Source organism: Protopterus annectens, chromosome 6.part0 (genome assembly GCF_019279795.1).
Source record: "Protopterus annectens isolate FY-2018-M chromosome 6.part0, PAN1.0, whole genome shotgun sequence".
Taxonomy (NCBI): Eukaryota; Metazoa; Chordata; order Ceratodontiformes; family Protopteridae; genus Protopterus; species Protopterus annectens.
In genome coordinates this window covers 1,533,912,792-1,533,938,681 of record NC_056737.1, presented here as the reverse complement: position 1 = coordinate 1,533,938,681, position 25,890 = coordinate 1,533,912,792, and the positions used below count along the sequence as shown (strand labels likewise).

The window sequence follows — 25,890 nt, the reverse complement described above, 5'->3', positions numbered from 1 at the left end:
ACAGATTTCTCTGCTGCTCCAAATAGGAGCCATACAACCGGTCCCTCTGTCAGAAGTGGGCCTAGGATTTTATTCTCGCCTGTTCCTTGTACCAAAGAAGGGGAACACGTGGAGACCAATTTTGGATTTATCTATCCTCAACACTTATCTGGACATTCCCAAGTTCAAAATGTTGACGTTACAACAGCTTTTACCTCTACTGGGCAAAGATCACTGGATGGTGACTCTGGATCTCAAGGAGGCTTACCTTCATGTTCCTATCAGGCTAAGTTGCAGGAAGTATCTACGTTTTCGGGCTGGGACTTCTCATTATCAGTTCTCTGCATTGCCCTTTGGCTTATCTACTGCGCCCAGAGTGTTCACGAAGGTTCTGGCTCCAGTGATAGCTTTCTTCAGGCTAAGAGGAATACAGATCTATCCTTATTTGGACGATTGCCTGATTCTGGCTCAAGGAAAGGACGAACTTCTTCATCATCTACACTATGTGATAGCAGTGCTAAGATGCCTGGGGTATTCTGTGAGCGAAATAAAGTCCAGTCTAGTACCCTCTCAGGACATGTGCTTTCTGGGTGTGAGACTGAATACAGCATCCCAGATGGCCTTTTTGACCCCGAACAAACAAAAGAATCTTTCTCTTTACTTCCATCAATTGTCTCATCAGTCCAGGCTGACTGCAAGGACAGTCCTTCAAGCCTTGGGGTTCATGGCATCTTGTATTCTGGTGCTTCCCAATGCCAAACTGCATATGAGGAAGCTACAATGGTATCTCAAAAATGTATGGACACAGCACTGCCAAGATATGGACACTGTCATTCAGATAATACCTTGCATGCAAAAGGAGTTTTTGTGGTGGGCTCAGGAATGTCACCTAAACAAGGGACTCTCTGTGACCCGGCCAGAGGCGAGTCAGATTCTAACGACAGATGCCTCAGACAAAGCTTGGGGAGCTCATCTAAATGGAAAGTGGATACAAGACACGTGGCCTGCCAGACTTCTACATCTACATATCAACCTGAAGGAGATGTTAGCAGTCCAATTTGCATTAATAGCTTTCAAGGATTTACTTCTTCCAGGGCAGGTGTTGATTCTAACAGACAACACAACTGTCATGTGGTACATCAACAAGCAAGGGGGAACACATTCTTATCCTCTGTGCAGACAAGCAATGATTTTGTGGGAGACTGCTCTCAGTTTAAAGCTAAATCTTCAGGCAAGGTTTCTGCCGGGAGCACAGAACTCCTTAGCAGATGTGTTGAGCAGACAAATTATGGATCCCCACGAGTGGAAATTAGATCCTCATGTATTTCAGAAATTGACAGTGTCATGGGGAACTCCAGACATAGATCTGTTCGCTTCTCCACTAAACTACCAGCTGCCAAAGTTTTGCACAAAAAGTTTTCATCCCACAGCTTGGAAAGTGGATGCTCCTTCATTCAATTGGAGCAATCTTCATGTGTATGCCTTTCCACCTCTGCCTCTCCTCCCAAAGGTACTTCTGTAGGTCAGACAAGACAAGCCAAAGATGATTCTAATAGCTCCAGATTGGCCTCGACAGCATTGGTACCCACTACTGAGAAGTCTGGTACGGGAGCCTCCATGGCCTTTACCTTCGATTCCACACCTGCTGTCTCAGGAGAACAGTCATTTACTCAATGTCAAACTTCACTCTCTTCACCTGACAGCCTGGCATATTCTGTTTTAAACCCTGGAGGGTTTCAGCTTCCACAGCAAGTTTTGAATGTTATTTTGGAGGCCAGGAGGCCTAGTACAAGGAAAGTGTACGCAGATAAATGGAAGAGATTTTTATTTTGGAGTGCAGCAAAAGCATTTGATGTTTCTAAGCCTAATTTAAGTGTGGCTCTTCAATATCTTACTGAGTTACTGGACAAAGGTTTGTCCTTCTCTTCTATTAAGATTCATGCTGCAGCTATTTCTGCTCACTATGATTGTGACCCACCATTGTTTTCTCATCCTTTGTTTAAGCAATTCCTTAGAGGGGCAAAGAATATAAGACCCCACGGAGAGCTCCTACTCCTGCTTGGGATCTCAATTTTGTGTTGGAGAAACTCACTCTACAACCTTTTGAGCCTGCAGCTACTGCTGAGTTGAAATATTTATCATGGAAGACTGCTTTTTTGTTAGCCATTACCTCTGTGAGAAGGGTTTCTGAATTACAGGCCCTTATCGCAGTTGAGCCTTTCTTAATTTTCCATAAGGATAGGGTATCTTTGCGTACTAATCCTTCCTTTATGCCTAAAGTGGTTTCTAGTGTGGCTTTAAACCAAACTATTCATTTGCCTACCTTTTATGCAAACCCCCAAAATAAAGGGGAAAAGATTTTGCACACTTTGGATATACACAGGCAGTTGCGATATTATTTGAGCAGAACTAAAGGGTTCAGGCAGTCTCAGCAGTTATTTGTTTCTTTTGCTTTGAGTTCTCAGGGCAAGCCTGTGTCAAAACAAACTATTTCTAAGTGGATTGGGTTTTGCATTGCTTTCTGTTATTCCCATCATGGCAAGGAGGTTCCAGCTGGGATTAGGCCTCATTCCACTAGGGCTACTGCCACTTCAACAGCTTTTTTAAGGGGGGTGGCAACTAGAGATATCTTGGAGGCAGCTACTTGGAGTTCAGTGCATACTTTCTCTAAGCATTATCACCTTCCACTTTACTCTAAATCTAGGGCTGGTTTTGCCACTGCTATTTTACAGGGCATTTTGGCAGCTCCTGCTTCCTTATAGTTGTGCCATCCTCCCTTACCTCTGCTTTGGGATTCTACCCAAGTGTAAGGACTGCAGCAATGTGAGATGAAGAACATAGTACAGTTTTGTACCTACCATAAATGTAGATGTTCAAGATCCACATTGCTGCAGTCAATCCTCCCTCCTTCCCTCTGTAGTTAGAGGCGGTTGTGTGGGTTGGATTGTAAATATTGTGTATATTGTATATATTGTACATATTATTAGTGCTAGGGTGGTTGGTTGGTTGTTTGTTGTCTTTGGGTTTTGACCTTTCTTGTTAGGGTCTTCTGACATCTGGGGCAAGAAAAGACTGAGGATATGACGTCGGTCATGCGCATTTGTACCCTGACGTCCTGATGTCAGTCTAATGCGCCTTGACCGACGTCAGCCTTATACTTTGATATTCGGGCCGACCGAGGACAGCGGACTACCCAAGTGTAAGGACTGCAGCAATGTGGATCTTCGAACATCTACATTTATGGTAGGTACAAAACTGTACTTTCTTTGTGGTTCATTTCTATAGTAACCACAAAGAATGATCGTTTTAAAAAGGAAACTTTTACTGTCACGATCAGTTGGTAAGCACTTCCAAACAAAACATCACTCCACCTGTTCCAGGTCTTTGCTTCTTCCTTCTTTTAGGCTATGTTCATCTTTCATGCTCTAACAGGATGAGTGGTATGGCTCAGAGACCCTGACTCATACCTCTCAACTGTACAGATTTTCGCAGAATATCCAAATTTTTGCCTCATAATGCTGGTCCGCTTTTCATAAAATTGAGGTTCCCTTGTAAAATAGGGGCAAAGCACTAATGGCTGAAGTTAGAAAATAATGACAGACATTTGAGTTTCAGACTTCATACCTTGCAGAAAATTAATGCTAATGCAAAACATGTTATTATATCAACTTTTTAGGTTTGTAAGAACAATATTTAACAATTGCCCCTATTTGTGGGCCTTTGTCCAACTTTTATTTATGGCTTAGACCAGATTTCTTGCTGTAAGAGGTTGAGAGGTATGTTACCAACTGCTTTTATTAAAACTTTTACATCTGATCACTCATTGCGGTTTATTTCTATACTAGAAAGTTTTACTGTAAGGAGCAGTTGGTAGCATACCTCTCAACTGTACATATTTTTGCAGAATGTCCACATTTGTGCCTCATCTTTTTGGTCCGTTTTTCATAAAATTGTGGTTTACTGGTAAATTATTGTCAAATAATTAAAGAATTTAGAAAATAAGTCCATGCATTTGAGTTTCAGACATAACCTTCAGAAAATTCATGCTAATGCAAAATCTGTTATTCTATCAACTTTCTATGTTTGTAGGAGCAATGTTTACAAATTCTCCCTATTTCTGGGCCTTTGTCCCACTTTTATTTAGGATCATAGGAGGTTATTAGGCTAATGGCCCTGGGGCCCTTATAAGCCTGGCCAAGAGTTTACCCCCAAAAGAAACCTCAGTCGGCAGCTGTCATCGTGTCAGTGAGCAACACAGATGGAATCCCTGGGACAAAGTTGTGGTTTCCCATCCACTCATCAAGGTTGCACTTGAGGAGGGTCAGCGAGGTACTCTGTTTGACGTGTATGGGAAGTCTAGTTCAGAGACAGGGCAGCCTCTGGGAGACAAACTGTCTCTCCAGCAGGTTGTGTTGATGTCACATATTGGATTCATGCCTTTTGAGCGGGTAATGCTTGAGGAGTTAGACTTACAGATATGGAGCTTTTGTAGTAGGGCAGGGTTCAAGACTGCTTTGTAGGCGAGGCACAGATCACCTCTAAGCAACTTGTATAATGCCAAGTAGAGTGATAGTGATTTGAGCTTGTCCACATAGGACAGGTGTTGGAGGCCATGGATTCTCTTTGTGTGGTATTTCTGAGGCCTTGCCAGTTGGTGCAGATGTTTGGAGAGGTACATAGGTTCATAGGTTCATACTAGGCTATCTGCCCTGGGGCATTTACAAGCCTAGCCCGAGTGTGTTTGGCTTTCACCACCCGTACTTAGAATTGAGTTTGCTATGCCCTATTTAAGGTTAGTTTACTGAGCCTCTGTCTAGCAGAGACACAGAAGTAATCCCCGGGGTGAATCTACGATCTCCCATCCACTCATCAAGATTCCTCTTGAAGAGAGTCAGCGAGGTGCTCTGCCTAACATGGATCGGTATTCTATTCCAAAGTGAAGGGAGCCTCTGTGTTATGAATCTGTCCCTCCAGCACGTTCTATTTAGCTCTGTGCTGAGGTTCAAATCCCTTGAGCGCATGGTTCTAAGGGATTTGGATTTTCTGATGTGGCGCATGTCCATTAATTCTGGGTTAGACATAGCTTTGTATGTCAGGCATAGATCACCTCAAAGTAGGCGGTATGCGACTGAGTAAAGTTGGAGTTTCTTTAACCTGGCAGCATATGGCATCTGCTTGAGTCCCTTGATCCTCTTTGTGAGGTACTTTTGGGGTCTTTCCAGCTGCTGCTGGTGGCAGTTTAGGTACATCCCAAAAGGGGCATTGTATTCTATGATGGGTCTGATGAGGGATGAATAGAGGGGCACTATTACCTCCCCAGATTTGGATGTGAATCCTTTAGTGATAAGGTGGGCTATGTAGAAGGTCTTTCTAACCACTTTGGCAACGTGGTTGTCTAAGGAGAGATTGCTATCAACTTGGGTCCCCAGATCCCTAATTACATCTTCTGTATTTAATGGGTTTCCACCTATATGGTAGTTTGTGGGCACTTTATTTTTGCCAAAGGGTATGACTATACACTTCTTGGCATTCAGCTTTAGGCCATGGCTCTGGCACCAGTTATCCGTCTCTGTGAGACCTTTTTGAAGGATGCTCGTGTCAGCTGGAGAGTCAATAATGACTCCCAGCTTGCAGTCATCCACGAACTTAGTCAGCCATAGTCCTCCTGTGCTGGCCTGTACCTCGGAAAAGTAAATGCCGAACAAGAGAGGTCCCAGGACCGAGCCCTGTGGGACACCACTTGTGACCGGTTTCGAGTCAGACATGACTCCGGCAATTCTGACTCTGTGGGTTCTGTCTTTGAGCCAGTTAGCCACCCATCTTGTGACATAGGGGTTTATGTTTAAGCTGGATAGCTTATCTATGATGCCTGAGTGGGGTATTGTGTCAAATGCCTTTGCGAGGTCCAGATAGGCCGTGTGGACTACCTTCCCTTCATCTATGGCCTTGGTGACTGTTTCGAAGAAGTCAACCGGGTTCAAGAGGCAGGATCTGTCCTTCACAAAGCCGAACTGAGTAGGATCCAATGTCTGTAGGTCCCCAATGTCTTTGTTTGAGTTCCATGATGATCCTCTCCATGGCTTTGCAGATAAGGCTAGTCAGGCTTATGGGGCGATAGTTACCAGGGTCTGTTGAGGCACCACCTTTGTGGAGCGGGACCACTATTGCTGTACGCCATTCTTTGGGTACATATCCCATAGTGAGGCTGAGATTGTACAGCATTTTTACGTGTGGATTTAGTTCTTCTTGGAGTTCGTGTAGGACGCAACCCAGGACACCGTCTGGTCCCAATTGAGGCAATGTTTTTTGCCTTGGAAAGGGCGGCCTTCACCTGGACATCTGAGATGTTTGGGAGGCTGCACTCTACTGGGATAGATATCTGTTCTTTAGGGGGGGAAGGGGGGGGGAGTTTGCACTGAACCTGTCTGCCAGGATGTTGGCAATGTCTGTGGCTTCAGTGTATTTTTTATCATTTAGAATCAACTCTGAACATACCTGGGAGTTGCATCCCAGGTTCCTAACATAGCTAAAGAAGGCCTTGTGATTGTCTTATGGCTGGGGTCCACCAGACTGGACGCCTGGGTCTTGGTTTTGTTTGGGATAGCATGGTCCATGCACTCCTGGAGGTGTCCATAGAATGCGTTTATATAGGTTTCTGTGGTTTGGGCCGTAGTTTCCACCAATCCTGGGGCTTTGAAGGTTTCCACTTCGGATTTGAGAAGTGTGAAGTTCCCTTTTGAGAAGGTCTTCACTGTGGTTTTCTGGGCTGGGGGTGGGGTCGGGTTTTGGATATCCAGTGAAATTAATTTATGGTCTGATCTTACCAATGAGGGGAGTACCTCTGGTGTGGAGCATAGGGTCCCATGTTGGTAATCAGGTCCATGTTTTCCCCTCTTGTGGGAATTTTGACTAGTTGTTCCATAGCATTTGAGTTTATGAATTCCATGAACCTTTGGGCTAGGGTGTTGGGGCTTGATTAATGCTTCCAGTCAATGTTAGGGTAGTTGAAGTCACCCAATATAATGGTGTTTGGAGAGATCTTCATGTTCTCCAGTGTTTTCAGGAAAGCCAAGTGGGATTCCTGATTTTGAGACGGTGGTCTGTAGCATGCTATAAACTGAAGTGGAGTTTTGCCCACTGTTAGTTGCACATGGATGGTTTCTGATGCTTCGTGCAATGCTACTAACCTGGAGGTGTGGGTATCCTTGATAAATGTAGATACTCCCCCTCCTTTTGTGATTCGGTCTGGGTTTTGGGGCCGAAAAGCATGGTATGAGGTATAACCTGGTAGTGCTGGGGTGCTCTCTGGAGCCTTGAACCAGGTTTCTGTCACTGCACAGATATCGATGTTCTCCATACTGAGGAGAGATTAGAGTGCATGCATTTTGAGGTTTAGACTTCTGGCGTCTAGCAGCATTACCCTTAGTTTCATGTTTTTAGTGTTTTCTAAGGAGGTGGGTTTGACTTTTGAGCCTTGCCTAAAAAAGGCACTATAGGGGTGGCAAGAGCCTTTGCCAGTATCCGAAAGCCCAGGGGAGACGGGTGCAAGCCGTCCCTTGAGAAGCAACGTGGCTTGTCAAGCATGTCATCCTAGGCTGACAGACACTGGATCCCCTTTGAATGACACCAACATTTTAGCCAATTATTAAAATCGATCATTTTGTCTTTATATTGTGGCATCATTCTAGGTGAGGGTAAGATGCTGCTTAAGGTCAGAGTCATACCGGCCTGGGCTACATGATCGGAGAGCTCTTTTATGTCTCTCTTCATGTAGTCTAGGGAGGTACGTCTCAGGTCGTTCACACCAGCGTGTACTATGACCGAGTCATACTTGTACTTGCTTTGGAGCGACCTGAATGCTTGCGTAATGTGGCGGATTCTAGCGCCCGACAGGCAGCTCTCACTGTCACCTTCTCTTTGTTCAACCTGGTGAGTGGAACGTCAGTGTGCCTGACTATGGAATCACCTATTACAAGTGTGTCAGGTGTGTTGTTCTGCCTTAAGGGCTGTGACTGTTTGGCACTCTGACTTTGCAGGCTATGTGTTGCTCATGTTTTGTTGTGGGGTAGCATTTGCTTGGATGTTTGCTTTGGAGGTCTCTGCTGTTTAGGTAGATTTTTGATTAGAGCCTCTGAATATGTTTTTGTGTGCTTGTGTGGTTGGATTGCTGTTGTGGTAGGACTATGTGAGACTGGATTAGTGCTGTGTGATGTTACCTTCTCCTCCGGTCTGGTTACTCCAGTTTTGAGTTGAGAGAGTTTGACCTCCAGTTTGGCTATATGGTTGCATCTCTCACACATGTTTGATCCTGTTTGGAGGAGGAGAGGGTTGTCAGTGTACATGAGACAGTTGTAACATTGCCTCAAGATTCCCAGATTCCCCAGTTGGACTGGAGAGGAGACCATTAACTGACCTTTGGACATGCTAGAGTAGTATAGGGGACTCTTTTATCACACAGTGAAAAGGACCAATAGGGGACAAGGTAGTCTTAGAGGGTATATGAGGATGTAGTGCTTTTAGTATATTGGTGCTAGAATGCATGATTGCTTATTTGGGCAAGTGCAGGGTCTTAGATTGAGAATAGGATGCTTACTTTGAGAATTAGAGCAGTTCCAAGGGGAAAAGTGAAGAGCAGACTCAGTGAAGCCGGAAAAAGTTTAAACCCGATTAGGCGGTGCTGCCCGATGCTGCACTATGCGCACAATCGCGCAAAACCGGATTTTTATGCAGAGAACTTCAAAGAGATAGAAATGGTCCAAAACAACCAATTACTACTAGATTCTTGTGCTGAGGTCACTCCTTTAGGGACAGATAGGCTGCTCAAGGCTCCCCACTCCCACTGGTGAGCAAAGAAACTTCCTTCTATCCAAGTAAGGTAATGGGCAACACAGGAACTATCCCAAAGTCTAGAATACAGCAAAGCCTGTATAGGGGACTATTCTAGTCAAGGAAAGGTGGGAAACAAAGATATTTTTTTTGTTTTTTTCAGGAAAATAACAGTATATTAAATGCTCAGGCTAGCGCACTTGAGTGGGCAGCCTCAACAGTTAAGTTAAACAAACAAACTTTAGCTTAAGTGCAGGTAATAAAAAAACGCTAAATACAGTTAAATTAGCAGTTTAACTTCGTTTTCAGCAGGAAAGGATGGTCGCACAGGTAGAAACAGCAAAAATATACTTATATCTTGCAAGTAGTCACTTTTTTCTATTCTCTGCTGCTAGCACCACTCTGCAGGACCACAAGGAGCTGTTGCTGAGTAGTATAAGTGAAAAAAACACTCACAGGCGGATTTGTATGCAGGGAACTTCGAAGAGCTAGAAATAGTCCAAAACGACCAATTACTACTAGATTCTTGTGCTGAGGTCACTCCTTTAGGGACAGATAGGCTGCTGAAGCCTCCCCACTCCCACTGGTGAGCAAAGAAACTTCCTTCTATCCAAGTAAGGTAATGGGCAACATAGGAACTATCCCAAAGTCCAGAATACAGCAAAGCCTGTATAATGGACTATTCTAGCCAAGAAAAGGCAGAAAACAAAGATATATATTGTTTTGTTTGTTTTTTTCAAGAAAACAGGAAAATGCAGGAAAACAACAGTATATTAAATGCACAGGCTAGCGCACTTGAGTGGGCAGCCTCAACAGTTAATTTAAACAAACAAACTTTAGCTTAAGTGCAGGTAATAAAAAAAATGATAAATACAGTTAAATTAGCAGTTTAAAGTCGTTTTCAGCAAGAAAGGAAGGTCGCACAGGTAGAAACAGCAAAAATATACTTATATCTTGAAAGTAGTCACTTTTTTCGATTCTCTGCTGCTAGCACCACTCTGCAGGACCATGAGGAGCTGTTGCTGAGTAGTATAAGCGGAAAAAAAATGCTCACAGGCGGATTTTTATGCAGGGAACTTCAAAGAGCTAGAAATGGTCCAAAACGACCAATTACTACTAGATTCTTGTGCTGAGGTCACTCCACATATCAAGTGAGGCATTATACTCGATTATTGGTCTAAGGAGGGGTGAGTATAGAGAGGTGGTCACCTCCTTTTGTCTGGAGGAAATCCCTTTACTTATGAGGTGAACCAAGTAAAAGGCTTTTCTGACTACTGCCGCTATATGATGGTCTAATGTGAGATTATCAAGCTGAATACCCAGGTGTCTCATCACAGGTTGTATGCTTAGGGGTTTGCCTCTGATGTGGTAATCAGTAGGGGCCATGTTTTTGATGAATGGTATGATGAAGGCTTTTCTGACCACTGTCGCTACATGATGGCCGAATGTGAGATTAGCAACCTGAGTACCCAGGTCTCTCACCACAGGTTGTGTGCTTAGGGGGTTTCCTTTGATGTGGTAATCAATAGGGGTCATGTTTTTGCAGAATGGTATGATGATACCCTTTTTTTTTGTGTGTGTTTAGCTTGAAGCCGTGATTGTTGTGAGGACCCTCTTGCAGTATGTTAACATCATTTGGGAAGTCAATGACAGCACCCAACTTACAGTCGTCCACAAACCTGTTCAGCCACAACAACAGAAGCAAAACATTAAAGTAAACCAATAAGGTAGTCCAATGCAACTCCCAGGTAATAGCCAGCCAGAAACTCCAGCACAAGTCCAATAGGCAAAACTTTTTTAATCAAGTAGTAAAAAACAATGGTGCAAACAAAAGTACATAAACAAGAACTAGTACCACTTAGCGCTTTCACCTAGAAACAAACCAGGCATCATCAGAGTGGTAAAAGGTTATTAATGAACCGACTGTTATAAATAAATAAATTCAAAAAATCCCGCCCTTAGTAACCAGCCTGTCAATTCAAAGTTCTAACCAAATTGTGTTGAAAAGGAAATACAGAAACAAAAGCTAAACACAAAAACATTTTAGGGCATTGATGTTAAAATGTTCTTACGACTTCAAAGCATAAAATAGCCTTTGTTGGTAGACCTTCGTAATAGTAACACAAATCATTACTTGCAAATTAAATAAAATGTCAAATAAATAAAAAAACACAATAAAAATACAATACAATTGCAATAACATGCAATGAAAAAATAAATAAACCACTAAGAAAATATATATATATATATATATATATATATATATATATATATGTATATATAAATGTATAAAATTCATATAAAAGGAGACCTGTATTTTAAAATACTTGCCATAGAAATGTTCTCATTAATACCTGGGGGTCTGGATGCATTTAATCTCAATTGCCACATTGTCTCCCTCATCTCTAATAAAGTCTTAAAGTTACCCCCTCTGTCATTGTCAGGTGTCCTGTCCACAATAAAGAATAAAAACTTCTAAAAGTTGGCACAAGTCAAGCTATGTAAATATAGAGTATTGGCGGTCTTTTTGTTCTTAATGTCCCTAACGTGTTCAAGGATTCTTAACCTTAATTTTCTAATAGTCTTCCCGACATAAAAACTGGGACAGCTTAAACAGGTAGCAATGTAAATGACCCTCTTGTTGTTACAATTGCAGTGACCGAGACATTTAATGGTTGCGTAAAAATTTTGAACTGTCACGTAAGGGCCATTATTAATAAACTTGCATACACTACAGGAACCACATTTGTTCATATTAGAACTCTTGTCGGGTCCGTTGTTAGAGTTGTCCCTTTCCAACAACTCCTTCAAATTCAACCCCCTACTATATGTGATGAGAGGTGTGTTCCCAATAATCAGGGTGGTTTCCTTTTCCATAGTGTAATGCCATGTTTCTCTTAAGATTTTAACTATTGTGTCAGAGTGGCCATTAAACAGCAAAATCATAGCTCTCTTGTATTTCTCATGAGCAGAGGAGAAACTAAAATTACTCTGATCATGGTTCACCTTAGGTAAACCTCCTTGGAGTAACGGCTTAAATGTTGTGTCTTTTGACATCCACCTCATCTCTAATCCTGTTTAAAAAATCTAAAGGGTAACCTCTTTGTATGAACATATCCACTAAGACCTTAATTTCCGTTACGTATTTGTCATCCTCACATATCAGTCTAGGCAGTCATACCATCTGGCCCTTGACAACATTTCTTTTTTGAAAAAGTGGGTGACAGCTCTGAAAATATAGAAAATTGTTTGAATAAGTTTCTTTGCGAAAAATATTAGACTCAATAATTAATTCCCCTCGTTCTTCTTTGGTGTACAATAAAATGTCCTAATAGTTACAGGTATAACCATGTACCTTGAAGGTAAATTTCAAAAAAATTTGTGGTGGTGGTAAGATAGTCAATAAAAGTGTGAATAGTTTCAGTTTGCCCCCTTCAAAAAATCAATACGTCGTCCAAGTATCTGAGGTATAATACCACATGCTGCATAAATGGTGATAAAAAACTTTGTTTAATTCCCATTGTGCCAACACTAAATTAGCATAAATTGGCGCACATTTTGCCCCCATGGCAACACCCGTAACTTGTTTTTACAGTTCACCTTCAAAGGCCAAAAAATTGTTAGATAAAATAAGGTCCATAAGATCAACAAGAAGTGATCTTTTGACAGTGTGTAAACCACCTCTATTGTCTAGACAAGTTCTAAATAAATCCAGACCTTCTGACTGTGGTATTACAGAAAAAAGATTAATAACATCAATAGTGACCATAGTAAGTGGCTCAGCAAAGTGTTGCTGTCTAATAACATCTAAGCAGTGCCATGAGTCATGCAGAATGTGTGGGAAGTGATTGACAATGTTTTTACAGTGAAAGTCCACATAAGAGGCCAAAGCTTCAGTTTTAGAGCCTTTGGCCGATACAGTTGGACGAAAAGGTGGATTATTTTGATTCTTGTGGATTTTTGGTATACCAAAAATGGAGGGGGTCACTGGGAAGTCTACCTGCAAATATTGATATTCCTCATGGTCAATAACCCCATCCATAAGCCATTCGTATAGAAGCCAGTCTATTTTAGAATATGCCATGTGCATCTCATTGCGTAATACCCTGATATAAGTGTTGGCATCATTCAATAGACTGGACATTCTGTTGGAATAATCAATAGCTAACATAATGACCACACCCCCACCCTTGTCCGGTTTCTTGACCCTAAATTGGTTAGATGATGTAATTTCACGTAAACAAAAATGTTCACCAGTGGTCATGTTATCTGGTAGGTGGTCATCCAGTTTACTCAACCTTCTAAGGGCAGGATTTTTTGAATTTATTTATGACAGTCGGTCAATTTATAACCTTTTACCACTCTGATGATGCCTGGTTTCTTTCTAGGTGAAAGCGCTAAGTGGTACTAGTTCTTGTTTATGTACTTTTATTTGCACCATTGTTTTTTACTACTTGATTAAAAAAGTTTTGCCTATTGGACTTGTGCTGGAGTTTCTGGCTGGCTATTACCTGGGAGTTGCATTGGACTGTTCAGCCACAAGCCTTTTGTCTTTGCCTGGACCTCCGAGAAATAGATTCCAAACAGTAGGGGTCCCAGGACAGATGCCTGGGGAACCCCACTAGTGACAGGTCTGCTATCAGAGGTGGAGGTACCTATTTTGACCTTGAGGGTCCTGTCGGTGAGCCAGTTGGTCACCCACCTCATGAGATATGGATTTGCACCAAGTTGTGTTAGCTTTCATATGAGGCCCGAGTGGAGGATTGTGCCAAAAGCTTTGGCCAAGTCAAGGTAAGCTGTAGGTACTGACTTGTCTGTATCCAGGGCCTTGGTGACAGTCTCAGAGAAGTCAACCAGGTTCAATAGGCAAGTTCTGCCCTTGACGAATCTGAACTGGGCGGGATCCAGTTCTTGGAGATTGCATATGTCCTCATGTATGAGAGCCGTAATAATATGCTCCATGGCTTTACAGATCAGACTTGTAAAACTAATGGGGTGTTAGTTTCCAGGGTCAATAGTGGTACCACCTTTGTGCAAGGGGATGACAACGACAGTTCTCCACTCGACTGGGATGAAACCTGTACTTAGACCGTGGTTGAATAGGGTGTTCATTGATGAAGCCAGTTCTTGCTGGAGATGGTGCAGAATACAGCCTGAGATACTATCAAGTCCCATGGAAGCTGTGTTGTTTGCCTTGGATAGGGCCTTTTACACTCGATCTACAGAGATGGGAGGTGTGGGACAAGTATCGTGGATGTCCAGAGGGCCTTTCAGGGGACAGGAGGTGAAGTTTGCACTGAACCTATCTGCTAACAGGCTGGCTAAGAAAACAGGATCAGTGTAGGTTATATTGTTAAGTACTAATTCGGAACAAACCTGGGCTTTGCCATGGAGGTTCCTGAGATAACTGAAAAAGGCTTTGTGATTTCCCTTTGTTTCAGAGGCTAGTTTCCATTCATAATTGGCTTTGGAGGTTTTCATACTACATTGGCATACAGTTCAGCATAGTTGTCTGCATCTTCTGGGGGGGGGGGTGTGAAGCTACCGATACACTCCTTATCCCTTTGTCCAGATTTCTTGCTCTAAGAGGTTGAGAGGTACTGTTCATAGTCTATCAGGGCAATACATGATACTTTGGTGACTCCAAATATAGGGCACAGGACCACTTGTACATGAAATTGGATGGGAATACTTTTATAAGGGTTAAATAAGGGAGTACATTACAAGAAAAGGATTCAGCTGGAATACCTGCTTTTTTGAGTACCTAAACAATATGCAGTATTTTTACAGTGTGCACTTGGGGTCTTATTCATCTAGGTCATGCATTTACAAGTTACTTTTTAAAATGTTACTTCCAGTGCATTACATAATTAAAAAAAATTAAGTGATACAAATATTTTTTCTTCGGTGGCAAATGTTAATTTGCTCTGTTTGGTTAACAGTCGTAAATCTAAGACAGCATCATGCTGTATTTGATTTTGAGTGGTTTAGAGGTGTGTGTGTGTGTGTCTATACGGTAATGTTTTTTTTTTGTGGAATTGATCATAAACCATAAGCTTATACACAAACAGGCATCCCCTAAACCACCATGTACTAACCCAGTGGGTTTTATCATTAGACCAAACGCTGCTGTCAATTGGTAAACATAATAATTCTGCTGGTGTGCCCTGTGACGCCCGTGCCCTGGCCCAATAATCAAGGAGCCTCAATCCTCACCACTAACACCAGAGAGGGCATCTCATATATGAAGAAAGAATAACAAATGCACACAGTAAAGTGCAATTTCCCTAAAGAGCACATAGAGATCACAGTCAGTCCGGGGCTGGTTGCTCCCTTGCTCTCCAGGTCCCCAGTAAGACTCCCCACTGGCACAGCTATAGGGTCCAGATCTCAGCCGGCTGGGCAAGCTAAAATCTCCAGCACCCTCTCTGTCCAACCTGTGCTTCATGTCCCTGCCCAAGTAGCTGACACACACTTTGAGATAAGAGTTTATACAACCTCACAGACACTCCTGGGAAAGGCTGGCACAGGTTCTCCAGCTGTGCCCCTATTACCCAAACTGTACAGTAGTACTGCCTGCCACCACTCAGCTAATATTTATCAGCTATTTAAAGGCCCTTAAAAAGGTGTCCAATTATTACTGTGCAATATTGTTATCCAATTGGTAGTATAACTAAACAGTCAAGGCTTACTAGAGTAACATGGTACAGTAATCACTATAAATATGCAATGTACTCTAGAGCTTAAATTATCTCTACACAAAACAGCCACATTTGAAAGGTTTTAAAATATTTAATAATAAATAATAAAAACACAAGACAATACTTCTTACTACACAGTGCTAGTCAAGAGTTCAGAGATCACAGAGAAATACTTAAAATAATTCAGTAGTGCAGTTCTGACATCACAGAAAAACACAGTCTCTAATATTTCTAGTTCCTAGCTATTTCTAAAACACAAGTCTAAGATAACTTACATAAGAAAACAGACAGAGTGCTGATGAGTTGGATGGTCAAGACAAAAATGCCTAATAATCTCTGCTTCTCTCTGTTTAAATTAACATTGCAGTTTTGATTCACATTACATCATTCTTCACACTTTTCCTGGGGTTCCCAGGCTACACATGACATCATTCTTCACACTTTCCTGGGTTCCCAGGCTACAGAAACTGCATTTACATTTTTAACATCTCCTTTTGTTATCTTGCAGCTGGTCAGGAAGCAAAGCAATAAAAATACATTTGCATGTCTAAATATAGCACTTTAACACTGTCTACATCAAAGGGTCACCACATTCTTTACTTTGGACAGTAGAGTGCACTGTTGTCACATTATTTTCAGTTCCACATGTAACGCTATTTCTTTACATTTAAGGCAACAAGCCTGTAGTTTGCATTCATATTTACAAATAATAGAATTATCTATAAAATTCTCTCTGGCTAGGCTGGCAGCCTTCACACCCCCCCCCCCTCCCAGAGAACTCAAGCTAGTTTTTCAAGTGACCGTTAAGAAATGCTGCTTGAGAGGGTCAGGTCTGTTTGGGTGTACCTACCCCATACCCTGTCTTTTGAGCCCATCTGCATTGGCATTGCTACTCCCACTGCAGTGCTGCACTGACATATATCCTTGCAACCCTAGACTCCAGCTTAGCAACTTGCCATTTTGCTGGCTGGCTCTGTTTAACCATATTAGGTTGTGATCGGTCATTACAGTGAATTTCCTTCCATGCAGATAAGGCTGATGTTTCAGTAGTGCCCACACTGTGGCTAGACATTCCTTTTCTACTGGTGCATAGCATTCCTCCCTTGGTTGGAGCCTACGACTGAGATAAACCACTGGGTGCTCTTCTCCCTCTGAAGAAATCTAGCTAAGTACAGCCCCCACCCCATGGTTCGAGGCATCCACCTGCACAACAAATTCTTTGCTGTAATCTGGACTGGCTAACACAGGGGGGCCTCCCAAAGCTTCTTTAAGCTTCTGGAATGCCTGCTCACATGCTGGGGTCCGCACTACTGTATCTGGCCTGTTCTTTCTTGTCAGGTCTGTGAGGGGAGCAGCTATGGTATTATAACTGGAGACAAACTTTCTGTTGTACCCTGCTGTCCTAAAAATCCCCTCACCTGCTTTTTGGTAATAGGTGCAGGCCATCCCTGAACGGCTTCCACTTTGTCAGGTTCTGGCCTTATCTTACCACTCCCCACTTTATCCTAGGTTGAGACCTTGGCCATACCCACCTGACATTTGATATATGTATATCATCTTCCTGTACTTACTTCTAATTAGAACAGTTCTAGAGTACAATGCCCCCCCCCCTATGGTATGTACCTATCCAGAAAAAAATAAGATGCTAGAAAGGCCACAGGGCTATCTAACTAAAAGGATTGCTGGTCTAAAGACGTTAACTACCAAAACAGAATTGGATCCTTATCTACTAACTCCATCTGTTATAGATTCCTACATGAAGATCTCTGCCTTGCATTACCTGTCATTAAGGACCCATCCTTCCTTGATCTCCTTCACCTCCACAAAACATGAACTCCACAAACAATCAGATCAGACATTTTATTATTCATCAACATACAAATAAAACATCCCGAAGGGAAAGATATATTACTTAATGTGTACCCCATCTCTAGAATGAATTGTCTACATGTTAAACAGAATGCCACTGAACCTTGGTGATTGAATAGCAATCTGCAGATTCATTCCTAGTTTGGCCTATATTGACCTTCTAGAACTGCAGGTACATCATGAGAGTGGGTTATTCAGAATTTATAAATAGTTTCTAGACTTACTTGCCTTTTAGTTCCTACAGTGCTGTGATTCAAATGAAATATTAGGCAGTATAGCAAATCCTCATACAAGTTAGGTTAGCTTGTTTCAGTTTACTTTCATAAATATTACAATAAAAGGGTGTTGCAAAGGCAAAACAATTGAAACAAATGTTTAATTTTGTAATTAGGAACTGTCCAGATATTCCTCTTTCAGAGTGCAACAATGTATTTGCAATCATTGTGTTAATAAGTTTGTAACAAACTTTCCATATGGAACAACAAAATTCAAGTGCACCCAGATAGATAAATAGATATGTTGATTACATCATAGGATCATAGGAGATTACTAGGTTATCGACCCAGTGGTTATTTTAAGCCTAGCCTTTTCATCCCAATGTAATACCAAAGAAATGCTAGTCAATACCCAAGATTGCATTTAAAAGTGATGACTGCCCATATAGTTAAGTCCAATACTGCTGTTTCTCAACATATTCCCTTTTCTCAGAGGTATGGTGATCTCAGAATTGGTATATTAAGTTTGCCGGTGCAGGGGCGTTGCCCCTCTGTAAAAAAAAACAAATTTAATGGAAAACAGAGATGTTTGATATTCAATATTCTGTTGTATTTTTGGAATATTTTTTTTACAAATCTTGGAATTGCAATAGTGATTCTTCACAAATCATGTATAATGAAATACTTACTATGCATTCCTTTAAGAAAAAAATTGCGTTTCTCATGACTTCTGTACTTTTTTGTGCTTTTTTTAATACAGGACAAACTACCAAACTAAACAAACAACTCAAATTCTGTAAGAATGAGCATTTGTTTTGGCAATAAAAGTGAAATCCAGTCATTTGCACTGGTCAAGGGTATGGTTTGTCCTGCAAATTTCACATTTCATTACAAAATGTCCAATTCGAGGACATATGTATAGCTCCCAGATATGTAGCAAAGACTAGGAGATTTAGAATTTGCCTGGAAGTGTTCACATAGCTCCTTTTATACCCAGAGCAGACTCCAAAGCATTTTTTCTCAGGCAGATGTAAATCTTTGGCAGTGTAATAGGGAAGAAACAGGCACCTGAAAACATGCTTTAAGAGTGTAATGAGTTGTCAGACTTTAAAAAATTCCCTACAGCGTACTCTTGTCAGGAATGCTGGGCGAGCAAATGAGTGTAACTAAGGAAATGATTTCTTTGAATTGGGATATGGTATCTGAATTGCCTAGACATAGTAAGGCCTTGTTAAGTTTAATTCTGGTGGCTGCCAAAAAAAATAATTACAAGAAACTGGAAATCAAAGTCTAAACCAACCATACTTGAAAGAACAGGAAGTGGGGTCTTTAAAAAAGGGTAATCATAAATTACATAGAAAAAAATGGAAAATGTTAGAATGATACATGCAGATAAATGCTTTGGAGGAGGAATGAGGTTTAAAAGAAGAAAGGAATTGAACAATTTATGTAATGTTGGTTTGATTATATTGTATAGAACAATACATGTGCTGCATAATGTTTGTAAATGTGAACTTAATATGGTTTGATTACTTTTAAATACATGTAAGTTTGCCAATGTCACAAGTGGTAATTTCTCCATGTATCCCGAAGCATTTCCCTGACATCAGAGTGAAACATTTCCCCTAGGACCACTTCATTCGTTTGTCCATGTCTGCACAAGCACTTCGATGACACCGATATGTGTTCCGATTTTGAACCCTTGGCCACTTTATTTTAGACTTTATCTAGCTATCTTGAGCTAAGAGGTCAAGAGGTATGCAAACCTCTTAACTGCTTCTGCTCAATTGCTTTCACTCTTCACATTTGTTTATACACACTTTTGCTTTCATTCACGCAAGCACATGTGTACACACAAACACACACACACAGAAACATAAACACACATACACAAATACACACACACACACACACACTTTTTAATTTTTTTCTTTTACAAATCACTAAACAGCAAAACCGCTCCTTAGCAAGTATGAAATAACTTGATCAATCTCACTCGCACTCTCATGCACACATACATTCACACACTCTGTTCTTTTTTTTTTTTTTTATTTTACAGTTGCTAACACTGCTTAGCGAGTGTAAAAAAATGGCAGACATTAGCTTTCATTTAATCCATGCTTCATGGCATATACACATGCACTCACATACGTGCATTCATGGACATCACATACAACTAGACACACACACTTTCTTTTTTTATAATGTGTTCCCCTCTACTCATCACTCATTAGACCCATTATAGAGTACAATGCCCCTTTTGGTATGTACCTCACAAGACATCTACAACAACTGGAAAGGCCGCAAAAATACCTCACAAAGAAGATTACTGGCCTCAAACAGATGCCTTACGCAGACTGTCTCAAAAAACTCCAGCTTTACTCTATCGCATACTCAGAGGCGATCTTTGCCTAACATACAAAGCTATGTCAAACCTAGAGCTGTTGGACATGCTCCACTTAAAGAAATCCCAGTCCCTCCGAGCTACACGCTCTAGGGACCTAAACCTTGTCACCACAATAAACAGAACATGCTGGAGGGATAGATTCCTCTCCCAGAGACTTCCCATACTCTGGAACAGACTACCTGTCTATGTCAAACAGAGCTCCTCAATAACACTCTTCAAGAAAAATCTTGATGATTGGATGGATAATAGGAAATTCACCCTGGGGATTACTTCTGTGGTTCTGCTTGACAGGGGCACAGGAAAATAATTTTCTGGGTGGCGAAAGCCAGGGTACCTTTTTGGCTAGGCTTGTATAGGCCCTAGGGCCAGTACCTACCTATGAACCTTTTGCCTGGCACAACTTTCTTGATTTTTAAATGTGAGCCAGGAGCTGGTGACATAGTTCCCCAATCCATGTAAGTCTGAGAGGAACACAAATCCACCGATTAGTTCATCCGGGGAGCTGAAACAAGACTGGTAACTGTGTATTTACAAGATATTTAAAAGTAAAATGACACTGTGGGTGGGAATGAAAGTGACGTGGTAAAGTGGACATGACTTCTGTCAGCTTAACTTGGATCTGAATTTTAAAGACTGAGATGGTCTCTTTAAGGGACCTGAATTTGAAGCACTGTGATCGTCCCTTTAAGGTAGTTTTACACAGCCTGTAAGTGCTCAACAGTTAAGAAATAGGGTTGTCACCTTTTCAAATGCCAATTGTGGGACTGTAAAAAAAAAAAAAATAATAATAAATAAACTTTATTGAATTATCACCTGTGACATAGTCAAATATGCATGAATTTAAAAGTAATCAAACCATATTAAGTTCACATTTACAACCATGCAGAACATGTAATGTTCTATACAATATAATCAGACCAACATTACATAAATTGTTCAGTTCCTTACTTCTCTTAAACCTCATTTCTCCTCCAAAGCATTTATCTGCATGTATCATTCTAACTAGGTTCCTGTCCCAGAGACTTCCCATACTCTGGAACAAGCTACCTATCTATGTCAAGCAAAGTTCCTCATTAGCACTCTTCAAGAACAATCTTGATGAGTGGATGGAAAATAAGAAATGCACCCCGGGGATCACTTCTGCTCGACAGGGGCACAGTAAAATAACTTTCTTGGGTGGCATAAGCCAGGGAACCTTGTTAGCTAAGCTTACTTAGGCCCTTGGACCAATAGACTAGTACCTGCGGATGAACCTATGAACATTTTCCAAATTTTTCTATGTAATTTATGATTAGGGTCATACCTGCCTGTGCTACATAATCCGAGAGCTCCTCCATGTCTCTTTTCATGTAGTCCATGGAAGTACGTCTCAGGTCGTTCGCACCCACATGTATAATGACAGAGTCATATTTGTACCTGTTGTTGAAGGACCTGAGTGCATGCTTTATGTGGTGGATCCTGGCACCTGACAGGAAGCTATTACTTTCTCCTTATTCAATGTAGTGAGTTGGACATCAATGTGTCACACTATCGAGTCACCTATGACTAGCATGTTGGGCATGCTGTTTTGCTTTAGGGGCTGTTTGGATAGATTTTTATTGAGAGCCTTCACGAAGGTGGGTGTGTGGTTTGTGTTTTTATGTGAAGGCAGTGCTGGTGTGTGTTCTGGAGGGCTATTTGTTCCATGTGGTGTGGTGCAAGTGTTGACTTTCTCTTCTTGACCAGATATTCCGGTCTTGCCTGGAGAGTGTATGGATTCATGGCTTCCAATTTGGATATATAAGTGCATCTCTCGCAAGTCTGAGTGTTGGGAGGTAAGAGGAGAGGGTTGTCTGTGTACATGAGGCAGTTGCTACATTGCCTCAGGATGCCCAAGTTCACCAGGTTAATGGAAGAAACCACAGGAAACTGACCTTTAGACATGCATGGAGGGGTGGGCATTAATAATAAATGTTAGAGCTGTTTCCTTGTAGAACGTTTAGTGCTGGTAGCACTTTTCTGTGCTACAATAATTGCTACAAGAAGTCTGGTAAAGTGCTAGACTAATAAGCTAGTAAAATTGCAGTAGAGGAGAGAACTAGCAAATCTAAGGGAAAAGTTGAAGGGCAGACTTTGGCACTGCTCAGAAGCTTACAAAAGTCCCGGATGCAGCAAATCTGTATCTGGACTAGACCAATTACAGGAAAGGCGGCAAACGAGCGCAAACATGGGCTTTTAAACCAGAAAGTTGAAAGAGATGTAAAGACTGTCCAAATGGCCAATAAAGTACAATTTCTAGGCTAGAGACCACTCCTCTTGTGGTAGATATGCTACCTAGTGCTTACCACTCCCACTGACAAACTAGAAGGCTTCCCTCTGACATAGAAAGGCTTGGAGGACTCAGAAGTGTACAAACAGTCCTGATTATAACAAATCTGTATCTGGACTAGACTAGGTATAAGAAAGGTGGGAAACAAGCACAAATGCAAGATTTTAAATCAGAACATTGAAATAGATTGACCACCACATTGCCACTGTGGTCAGAAAGTCCTTCTATTGTGGCACATCTCATTACTAAGGATTTTGTACCCAGAATGAAAGAGGTCTTTTGTCTCCCTCTACTCTTCCCTCATTAGGCCAGTCAATGAGTACAATGCCCCATTTGGCATGTACCTCACTAGACACCTGCAGCAACTGGAGAGGCCACAAAAGTACCTCGCAAAGAGGATCCTAATCCTTAAACACTTGTCCTATATGGACAGACTAAAAAAAACTCCAACTATTATCTGTCTCATATCGCCTACTTAGAGGCGATCTCTGCTTAACTTACAAATCCATGTCTGATCCAGCTCTGTTAGAAATGCTACATCTAAAGAAATCCCAATCCCTCCGCACCACACATTCCAGAGACCGCAATACCACAATCAATAGAACAAGCTGGAGGGACAGGTTCATAACCCAGAGACTACCCATGCTATGGAATACACTTCCCTTACATGTCAAACAGAGCACCTTACTGGCCCTCTTCAAGTGGAATCTTGATGAGTGGATGGGAAATAGAAATTTCACCCCTGGGATCACTCTAGTGCCTCTACTCGACAGAGGCAGTGGGAACTAAGGTCGGGTGACCCGATGGCTCCAAGGCTATTAGCCTAATACACACCTATGAACATGTATATATATATATATATATATAGAGAGAGAGAGAGAGAGAGAGATAGATGTAGATATGTGTGTGTGTATGTATGTTTGTGTAGGGGTGGCTGCAGTGATGCAGCGGTTAGCATTGTTACCTCACAGCAAAAGGTTCTTAGCTTCAATTCTTGTCTGGGGTGCCTTCTGTGTGGAGTCTGCATGTCCTCCCTGTGGTTGCGTAGGTTTCCTCCCGGTACTTCAGTTTTCCCGCATTCCAAAACCATGCAGTAGGTGGATTGGACACTCTAAAATTGGTTGTAGCTGTGAGTATGTGGTACGATTGAGCTACTGCAGCAGGGCTAGCCGCCCAGTGGTGTAAACCTTGGCTTGAGATGATTGTCACTGTTGAAGTGACACCCTGACCCCATATGCCAACACACACACATACATGAAGTGGATATAAAAAGTTTACACACCCCTGTTAAAATGCCAGGTTTTTGTGATATAAAAAATGAGACCACAATAAATCATTTCAAAACTTTTTCCACCTTCAATGTGACCTATAACCTGTACAATTCAATTGAAAAACAAACAAATCTGTTAGGGGAAAAAATATAAAAAAGAACAGTACACTGGTTGCATAAGTGTGCACGCCCTTAAAATAATAGTTTGTTGAAGCACCTTTTGATTTAATTGCAGCACTCAGTCTTCTTGGGTACACACCTGCCATCAATTAAAGAGACTCTGATTGACCCCAAATAAAGTTCAGCTATCCTAGCAGGATTTTCCTAACATTTACTTAGTTGCCTGTTACAGCAAAAGCCATGGTTTGCAGAGAGCTTACAAAACATCAAAGGGCTCTCATTGTTGAAAGGTATCAGTCAGATGAAAGGTACAAAAAATTTCCACAGCTTTGGATATACCATGGAACACAGTGAAGACAGTCATCAAAAAGTGGAGAAAATATGGGACAAAAGTGACGTTGCAAAGCACTGGATGTCCCTCCAAAATTGATGAAAAGACAAGATGATAAATGGTCAGGGAAGCTGCCAAGAGACCTACAGCTTCACTGAAGGAGATGCAGGAATTTCTGGCAAGTACTGGTTGTGTACTACATGTGACAACAATCTCCCGTATTCTCCATATGTCTGGACTGTGGGGTAGGATTGCAAGACGGAAGCCTTTTCTTACACAGAAAAACATGCAGACCCGGCTAAAATTTGCAAAAAATACATCAAGTCTCCCAAAAACATGTGGGAAAATGTGTTATGGTCTGATGAGACCAAGGTTGAATTTTCACGGCCACAATTCCAAAAGGTATGTTTGGCACAAAAACATTTCACATCACCAAAAGAACACCATCCCCACTGTGAAGCATGGTGGTGGCAGTATCATGCTTTTCTTCAGCTGGAACCAAAGGAAGCCCTGTCCACTTTGTAATGAGTGATAAAGGTACACAGCTTAGACCAAGTGGCAACTCCACATATAGTGTCCAAAGGCATTCGAGCTGCATAAGCAGAAGACGTGGAAACAGCCCTAGTGGAATTTTCCTTCACAACATGCTCTAATGTTTGGTTTGCTGAAGAGTATATAAATTTAATGCAGTCAGTTAACCATTTGGAAAGAGTAAATTTAGAGACTGGTAATCCTTTCTTATTGTCAGCATGACATACAAAGAGTTGGTCAGATTTTCTGTATTCCTTTGTCCTGTCCAAATAGAATCTCAATTGTCTGTGGACATCAAGTTTATGCAACATGTACTCCAACTTATTAGAATGATTGCTGAAAAAGGTAGGAAGTTCGATAGTTTGATTCAGGTTAGTCTCGGAACACACCTTTGGCAGGAATGAAGGATTAGTCCTCAGAGAAACTTTGTCTGGATGGAACACCAGATATGGGGGTTTGATAGAAAGGGTTTGAAGCACAGACACCCTGCGTGCTGAGGTAATGGCCACCAATAAAGTAGTTTTCCAAGAAAGAAACTTCAACTGGCAGGATGATACAGGCTCAAAGGGGGGAGGGGGATAATATGCGGCAACACACGATTTAGATTCCAGGGAGAAAAGGGTTGTCTAACCGGCGGCCTAAGATGAATGGTACCCTTCAGGAAAGCGCTACATAGTCTGTGAGACATCAAATTAGAACCTTCAACTCCGAGGTGATAATTCGAAATTGCAGCCAGCTGAACTCTAATAGTGGCAGCTGCAGCACCTTCATGAAAAAGCTTAGATAGGAATTCCAGGATACTAGCGATCGGGGCAACATAAGGATCAATGTTATTTTGGGAGGCTCAAAAGGCAAATCGCTTTCATTTACTAAAATACAACTTTTTGGTGAAAGCCTTGTGTGAAGATACAAGAATGTGCTGTACCTCAGAAGAAAAAAACGTGTGACCTGGCTAGGTTGGGGATCGGAGCAGCCAAGCTGTCAGTCTGAGGGAACAAAGGGAGGGGTGGAGGGAACCTGACTAATATGTCAGCAAGTCTGGAACTGGGTCCAGAATCCAAGGTTCCTCCAGTTGATAGAGTTGGAGGAAGGGGAACCAAATCTGACGAGGCCAAAATGGGGCTATTAAGATTACGGTCCTTCCCTGGTTTTTGGCTTTCTGCAAGAACTTCGGAATCAAGGGTATAGGTGGGAAGGCATACAGGAGTCCCGGGGGCCATTCGTATATGAGCAAGTCTCTTGGGCTGTCCCTCAGAGGAGGATTCAAGGCAAAGTAGCTTCTGCATTTGCCATTCATAGGGGATGCAAACAGATTGCAGCAAGGCTGGCCCCA

The 25,890-nt window shown here is 41.7% G+C and overlaps 1 protein-coding gene across 1 annotated transcript in view; it reads left to right on the top strand.

Annotated features, from left to right (window-relative positions):
• LOC122804843 (protein mono-ADP-ribosyltransferase PARP9-like) overlaps positions 1 to 25,890 on the top strand; it is a 1,196,663-nt gene that overhangs the window by 747,537 nt on the left and 423,236 nt on the right. The window lies entirely within an intron of this gene.